The sequence below is a fragment of the Monopterus albus genome, unplaced genomic scaffold (assembly GCF_001952655.1).
Source record: "Monopterus albus unplaced genomic scaffold, M_albus_1.0 scaffold116.1, whole genome shotgun sequence".
NCBI classification, from domain to species: domain Eukaryota; kingdom Metazoa; phylum Chordata; class Actinopteri; order Synbranchiformes; family Synbranchidae; genus Monopterus; species Monopterus albus.
This window is the reverse complement of record NW_018127996.1, coordinates 732634-741361: the sequence shown is the minus strand read 5'-3', so window position 1 is coordinate 741361 and position 8728 is coordinate 732634.

The following is an 8728-nucleotide window of genomic DNA, read 5'->3' as shown; positions in this document are numbered from 1 at the left end:
CATGCACATTTAACATATAAATAAATAATACAATGACAGCAGCCATAATTCCTGTAAAACCTCAGTCTGAGATGTTGGTCTTTGGTTCTTGTTACCATTGCTAACTCTGAGAGACGAGACAGTCCAAGTAACTTCAAAACAGTGCTGATTTATTCAAAGGATCACAGGTAAAATTAACATTACACGCTCAGGCATCTTGCACCTCCAAACTGCTCACAGGCAGATGTAAGATGAAAGACCCTGAACCCACCAGGCCTATACATTATATCCCCTCGGTTGGGCTCACGACCTCTAGTACATGTCGTGACTTAAACATAAGAACATATTATGGCTAAGGCTACAGTTATACACGTCATAATAATAATATTAAACACCCTGTCTGCTGACAGTCATCAACTCTTCTCTCTAGTATCCTTGACCAGATGTACCCTGTAGAAACTCATAAGCATGCCTAAGCATTTAACAGTCTAACTAGACATCCTATCTCCACTAAACATTTCTAATACATAAAGTATCTATCCAATATCTATCTGACTAAAAATACCTAACAGAGATAAGAAAAAAGTGAAGTCTAAATCATGAGACATGGTTTTCACTCAGAGAAGTGAGCAAAGAAAAAACATTATTCTGTGACCACCTAAGATTTAATAGTATGTCAGCAGATCTTCAGGGAACAACACATTTACTTGGCATATTAATAGCACCACATGGGCAATGGAAAAATTCATGTATAACCATCAATTTGATGCAGCTACAGTATTCTTATGCTAGAAATATATTTAAAACTGAGCCAACACCAATTTAAGTTAAAGGGAAGACAGGATCTGTCAGAGTGTAATATGCCTACATTATTTAAACAGAAGTGGTTCAAAGCAGCATGGGTCAAAGAGTGATATTTTATAGCTCTAATATATTGATCCTGCAGAATTGTATGCTTCCTGTACTACAGTCTAATGCACCTTTATAAAAATACTTTCACCTTTATGCTGAGTTATTGCCAACTGGTTGATTTAAAACAGTATAAAAAGATAGTAGTCTACTTTCTGAGTGAGTAGACCAACATTTTAATGTAAAGCACAATCAAGATGATATGGAGATAATCTTTTGATTATCTTTCTAATCTAAAAAGTAATCCAGTGAAAGCTTTTGTCCTTTTGCACCAGCAGGTGGCAGGGCCTACCTTTCATAATGAAATTAGAATTAGTCCCACAAAGAATTAGTAGTCCCTTTCCTGCACTGCTCCTAAAAGTAGTTCCCATATCTACACTGAACTCTGCACTGAAATCACACACCATGCAGCTATAACCTTGTGCAATACCTTTTCTAATGATTTACTGATTTATATATTGTTAATATATTTTAACTTGTGTAATAATTGTTTATAAATGTGTAATAATTTTAACAGTCTGCATCACACAGCACTTAAATTCTTTATTTTTTTTTACTTTCGCATACACTGACATTTGTATGTCTGCTAAAGGTATGTGGGTGTGAGAGTGTGAAATTTGATTGAATTAATACTGAGCACCGTTCAGGCAGTGCAACTGAATTTGGTTGTATATACCATGCAGTGAATAAAGGTATCTTATCTTATGTCTGCATATACATACACACAAGAGAAACAGAGGTACACACTGTGGGTAGGTAGGTCCAGAGCTCTGTAACTGGCCAGCATGGTCTACTGTCAGAGATCATAGATTCCAAATTAAGATGTCAAAAAATGTCCTCAACAACAGGAACTAAAACTGGGAGGTATCCTACTGAAAATGATTTCATGACAATTGGAAATATAAAAATAATTGCACCACCTCAGTTCTTCATTTGTCTGTCATCTGCAGTACAGGTTTCCAGTTAGACAAAGCAAAGAGAAATTAACCCATTTTAACTGAAATGGTCTTGTTGGTATTACTGTACACATAGGCATTGTTGTTTATGTGAGCAGTAGTGTTTGAATGCCTAATGACTTTAATATTATGTTAAAATTAACAATGTTGTTGAACGTAAGTTAAAATAATAAGAAATATTGCAGATATCATTATTTGAAATTAAAATGTATATTTTCATTAGATGCACTGATCTTACTTTTTGCTACAAATGTCATGTAACCAACAGTGGCAAAAGTTTAGTTTGTCTCTGGTGCGCTTAATACAATATTTAATGTAATGAATTCAAGTGCCCTGAAAAAAGAAAAAAAACCCTGCAAACTTTTTTTCAAGGATGTACTCAAACAGAACCTCTGAAATCTCCAAAGTTATTTTTAGATAGTTGAACATGAGGTTATCAAATGACCTCTGGTGTTGTTAAATACAGGTACAAAGATTCAGAGCCAGGAATCTGCTCTGTCATCAGAGCAAGGACAGTGGGTTTGGAGCTTTGGGAAATGAGCATATTTCAGCCTGACATTTGTAATCTGATTAAAATATGCCCCCAAAACAGATCAACACACAGTAGGAGTTGATTCTAAGAGAAAATGTTAAAGCTGTCACAATTTTACTTTAGTGTGTTACATCCACCATGGCAGACCAAAGAGACTCAAAGCTATAAACCATCACCACTGACTGGTTATTGAACAGTCTTCCACATTTATTCATAGATCGGTGCACCAGCACACACTCCTGTCAGTCAGACAGCACCAACCACTAGTACAAGTTATTCCAACTGAGGTAACGTGATCACTGTCTTGGGAGTAAGACTTTAAAATAACTCTTTAGTGCTGGCTGTGATCTATCTGAATAGGTGCAGGGCAGTGCCATGAGGCAGTAACTCTACCTGACAGACCAGGAATTGGACACAAACCCTCTGCTGCCATAAGATCCATCCACGGATGCTGCACAGCTTAAAAGGCAGCAACCAGCAACAGCTTCTTACTTATTTTGATTCATGCAGCCCAACATAATGTCTTTTAAGAGGGTTTTATTTTTTGAGGAAAGCAAGAGAAACAAACATCAGTTTCTTTAACAGCAAAAGAAAACAGTGAGTCTGTTGTGATTCAACAATAAAAGTGGTTGACATTGTATAGGAAGCCATAACCTCTGGGGCAATTCTGCCTCTAAATCTAAAAAAAAAAAAATCTAAAACAAATTTCTCCATTGCACAGTACCAAAAGAATGTTGTAAAATGCCAAAGGAACTCCTTTTCTGCCATACTTACTTTGCAATGTTAGGAGCTTGATAATCCAATCAAAATAGACAAAGAGACTGAACCATGATAGATTTCAGCTATTATGTCAGATGTAAGTCCATAATTTGTCTTCACAAACATATTATATACAGTGGTGTGAAAAAGTGTTTGCCCCCTTACTGATTTCTTATCTTTTTGCATGTTTGTCACACTGTAATGTTTCAGATCGTCAAACAAATTTATATATTAGTCAAAGATAACACAAGTAAACACATCATGCAGTTTTTAAATGAAGGTTTTTATTATTAAGGGAAAACAAAATCCAAAACTATATAGCCCTGTGTGAACAAGTGTTTGCCCCCCTGTCAAAACACTGGTTTATCGCACCTGAGTTCAATTTCTATAGCCACACCCAGGCCTGATTACTGCCACACCTGTTCGCAATCAAGAAATCACTTAAATAGGACCTGCCTGACAAAGTGAAGTAGACCAAAAGATCATCAAAAGCTAGACATCATGCCGAGATCCAAAGAAATTCAAAAACAAATGAGAAAGAGAATAATGAAGCTCTATCAGTCCGGAAAAGGTTATAAAGCCATTTCTAAAGCTTTGGGACTGCAGCGAACCACAGGGAGAGCCATTATCCACAAATGGCGAAAACATGGAACAGTGGAGAACCTTCCCAGGAGTGGCCGGCCGACCAAAATTACCCCAAGAGCGCAGCGACAACTCATCCAAGAGGTCACAAAAGACCCCACAACAACATCCAAAGAACTGCAGGCCTCACTTGCCTCAGTTAAGGTGAGTGTTCATGACTCCACCATAAGAAAGAGACTGGGCAAAAATGGTTTGCATGGCAGAGTTCCAAGACGAAAACCACTGCTGAGCAAAAAGAACATAAAGGCTCGTCTCAGTTTTGCCAGAAAACATCTTGATGATCCCCAAGACTTTTGGGATCTTAATAATAAAAACCTTCATTTAAAAACTGCATGATGTGTTTACTTGTGTTATCTTTGACTAATATATAAATTTGTTTGACGATCTGAAACATTACAGTGTGACAAACATGCAAAAAGATAAGAAATCGGTAAGGGGGCAAACACTTTTTCACACCACTGTACAATGGGAAGCTCTGCAATGTTAAATATTACATGTAAGTCAAAAATGCTTATGATACCAACAGAATAAAACAATATCACTATAGTTATGAACACAAATTAAGTAATCACCCTGTCCTGAAGCTGCTTGATAGCAGAGCCTTTTGGTCAATTTTTGGATAAAACCAGTCATTTTATATATTATCAGTATTTTCAGCAAACTCCATGCAGAGACTAAAACTGACAATGAAGTGTCATTAACTCACGGTTAATGTCTATCAGCTGTCAGTCCTGGATCAGCTTCCTTATCTGCCGTAGACCTCCTTTGTTGTTCAAAAACAATTAAAAACACATCAGTGAAACTCACTGCTACACAGGGTGACATGTTTCTTCATTACCAAACACCAGACCTGAGCATGAGTGTAATAAAAAAACCTGTCGCCCAGTGCAGCAGTGTGTTTCCCTGATGTGCTTCAGCTTGTTTTGAACAACAGTCATCTATCTCACTGACGAACAAGCTAATCCAGGCTAATCTGACAGCTGACAGACATTAGCCATGAGTAGAGGCAATTCATTGTAGGTTTTGAAAATACTATTAAGGTATAGAAGGGCTAGAAGGGTCTTTTAAGGTATAGAAAATGACCGGGCTTATACTTTAAGTCTGAGATTTTAGTGTCTTCTTGGTGCCTTCAGTAGAGCCAAAGACATTCTTGATGGTAACACCAAAATTATTACTTTATGTGACTTATACCCAGGAGTGTTTATTAGGTTTAAGGTTAAGCTGTTTAAAAATGATAACAATAAAACAGGCACCCTCCTAATGTAACATTTTAGGCTAAAAGAAACTATTTTTCTAAACCTCTTATTTTGTCATTAAACTACAAGTTTGGCACATTTTCTCATTTTTTCTCTTGCATTAGTAGTTCACATAGAACCTGATAGAAAGGTTTCCAAAACTGCACCAACTGGTAGACTGCTAGACAAACACCTGCATTTCATATCAACCAAAAGCTGCAAACCAGATTTTTCTGAGGACAAATACTGGCAATCACAAACAGCTAATTATTTGATCTATTTAATACCAAATTTACCAGAAATGTTATCCAGGTCTGATCTCCTAATTTTTAGCAATGACCTAAGTGCAACAGAACCATATTTCTGGTAAGCTTGCTTTAGAATCTAAACTTTATTTCTAAAGTTACATAATATACAGTGCCTTGCGAAAGTATTCGGCCCCCTTGAACTTTGCGACCTTTTGCCACATTTCAGGCTTCAAACATAAAGATATAAAACTGTAATTTTTTGTGAAGAATCAACAACAAGTGGGACACAATCATGAAGTGGAACGAAATTTATTGGATATTTCAAACTTTTTTAACAAATAAAAAACTGAAAAATTGGGCGTGAAAAATTATTCAGCCCCTTTACTTTCAGTGCAGCAAACTCTCTCCAGAAGTTCAGTGAGGATCTCTGAATGATCCAATGTTGACCTAAATAACTAATGATGATAAATAGAATCCACCTGTGTGTAATCAAATCTCCGTATAAATGCACCTGCACTGTGATAGTCTCAGAGGTCCGTTTAAAGCACAGAGAGCATCATGAAAAACAAGGAACACACCAGGCAGGTCCGAGATACTGTTGTGGAGAAGTTTAAAGCCGGATTTGGATACAAAAAAATTTCCAAGCTTTAAACATCCCAAGGAGCACTGTGCAAGCGATAATATTGAAATGGAAGGAGTATCAGACCACTGCAAATATACCAAGACCTGGCCGTCCCTCTAAACTTTCAGCTCATACAAAGAGAAGACTGATCAGAGATGCAGCCAAGAGGCCCAGGATCACTCTGGATGAACTGCAGAGATCTACAGCTGAGGTGGGAGACTCTGTCCATAGGACAACAATCAGTCGTATACTGCACAAATCTGGCCTTTATGGAAGAGTGGCAAGAAGAAAGCCATTTCTTAAAGATATCCATAAAAAGTGTCGTTTAAAGTTTGCCACAAGCCACCTGGGAGACACACCAAACATGTGGAAGAAGGTGCTCTGGTCAGATGAAACCAAAATCGAACTTTTTGGCAACAATGCAAAACGTTATGTTTGGCGTAAAAGCAACACAGCTCATCACCCTGAACACACCATCCCCACTGTCAAACATGGTGGTGGCAGCATCATGGTTTGGGCCTGCTTTTCTTCAGCAGGGACAGGGAAGATGGTTAAAATTGATGGGAAGATGGATGGAGCCAAATACAGGACCATTCTGGAAGGAAACCTGATGGAGTCTGCAAAAGACCTGAGACTGGGACGGAGATTTGTCTTCCAACAAGACAATGATCCAAAACATAAAGCAAAATCTACAATGGAATGGTTCACAAATAAACATATCCAGGTGTTAGAATGGCCAAGTCAAAGTCCAGACCTGAATCCAATCAAGAATCTGTGGAAAGAACTGAAAACTGCTGTTCACAAACGCTCTCCATCCAACCTCACTGAGCTCGAGCTGTTTTGCAAGGAGGAATGGGCAAAAATTTCAGTCTCTCGATGTGCAAAACTGATAGACATACCCCAAGCGACTTACAGCTGTAATCGCAGCAAAAGGTGGCGCTACAAAGTATTAACTTAAGGGGGCTGAATAATTTTGCACGCCCAATTTTTCAGTTTTTTATTTGTTAAAAAAGTTTGAAATATCCAATAAATTTCATTCCACTTCATGATTGTGTCCCACTTGTTGTTGATTCTTCACAAAAAAATTACAGTTTTATATCTTTATGTTTGAAGCCTGAAATGTGGCAAAAGGTCGCAAAGTTCAAGGGGGCCAAATACTTTCGCAAGGCACTGTATAAATGAGGGAAGCCAACCAACTGAGGCACATGTGCAATCAAACATTTTTATTAAGCATTGGCAAATCTGACATGCATGAGCGTTCTTCAGCACATTCATGTGGCTGCTCTCTATTAGGACCTCTACTTGTGTGGGTATAACATTAACATATTCAGATAGCTCTAACAGTGTCTCAACTGAGGGCTATTTTATTGAGATTAAGAATGAAGAGGTCTTCCAACTCTACATAACTAGCTGGCCTCTTAATTACAGTGCATGTGTGAAAAGTAGCAAAGGAAAAATGGCAACAAGGGCAAAACAAGACAGTGAAATAAAATGGCAAGTCAGTCTCACTGTCATGCTCAACATCTGGCTTCCACTTAATTAAAGGTGCTCATAATAAGAGCAAACTTTAATTTATGTATGTTAGTGGAGGCACAATGAATAGCATCCTCTTGAGTCCCCAGCGTGAACAGCAGTAAAGTACATCAAACTGGAAATCACTAAGTGTTTTCTGTCCTGTCACCTGTTGAAATGGTGATTTGCTGCAAGTTCAAAGAAGAGCATGCTCCTCTGTTTAAACTCTGGTTAGTGCCAGCACCTCCTCCACATCCCTGTGGTCTGCCTCAAGTGCCTCTAATCATCTGGTCTGTGATGTTCTCTGACTGGCTTTTTGGATAGGCCTCATTCGCACCCAAGTAGCTGACCCCAAAGTGTACCTCTAATTGAGTCAAGTAACACTGTGTTTAGCTCAAATACCCCTATCAAGCCAAGTGCCCCCCGTGTCCCTGTGTGGAAGTTGCTCTGCTCTTGTCTGCCTCATTGGGATCAGAGGCTCTTTAGCCTCCCTGGTCCTCGAAGAAACTGTCTGTGTTTACTTGCTTCTCCTGCTTATTACCTTGGTGTCTGCTAGAAGCCAGTAGGCAGCACATCTGCCTTGCCTTTCATAAAGAGAACATATCTTGGCAAAAAATAATAAGAAGAAGAAGTTGCCCAAGTCTGCCTCGGGAAAGTACTCTGACCTTCCACTGTGTCAGAGACACATTCACCCAACATTCCTTTAAAGGAAAGCTAAAATAAAATATACTAAATAAAAGGATTTTATCCTCAATTCTGAGTCTTTTACAAGTGTCAAGGATTTGTTTTTAGGTGTTGCCTGAACAAAATCCGCGGCTATAGAATTTTTGTTTTTCAAAAAATAATATGAAAATAATATTTTGTTTTTCAAAATAATATGAAAAGGGAGCCTGAGCTGCGGACGTACAGAGACCAGTTCAAAACGCCATAATGCTGTCATATAGACAAACAATAACTCTTCTTATTTCACACAGCTCTGAATTTTAAAAAGGGATGAGGAAATTATGACTCAACCTAGTCCAAATATCTTTGCCAGCTACTTCTGTCAAGATAATATAAATATGGGGCCTGAATTCATGGGGTGTCTCACTGGCCCTTCATCTGCATATATATTTAAAGTTCTGATCTTTAAGACTTCAGTCCTGGTTGAACTGGTGGTAGAGTTCCACTGGAAACAGCTTGCAGGTAAAGCCTCCGCTGAGGAAAGCAAAACGCAGCTCAAACAGGTACTCTGTCAGAAAAGCAATAGGTGCATCCGTTTACAGTGCTGCCAGAACATCCATGTCTTCTCACGTGTTTAGTCATCAGCGGCAGCAGCAATGACCCCAGCGACA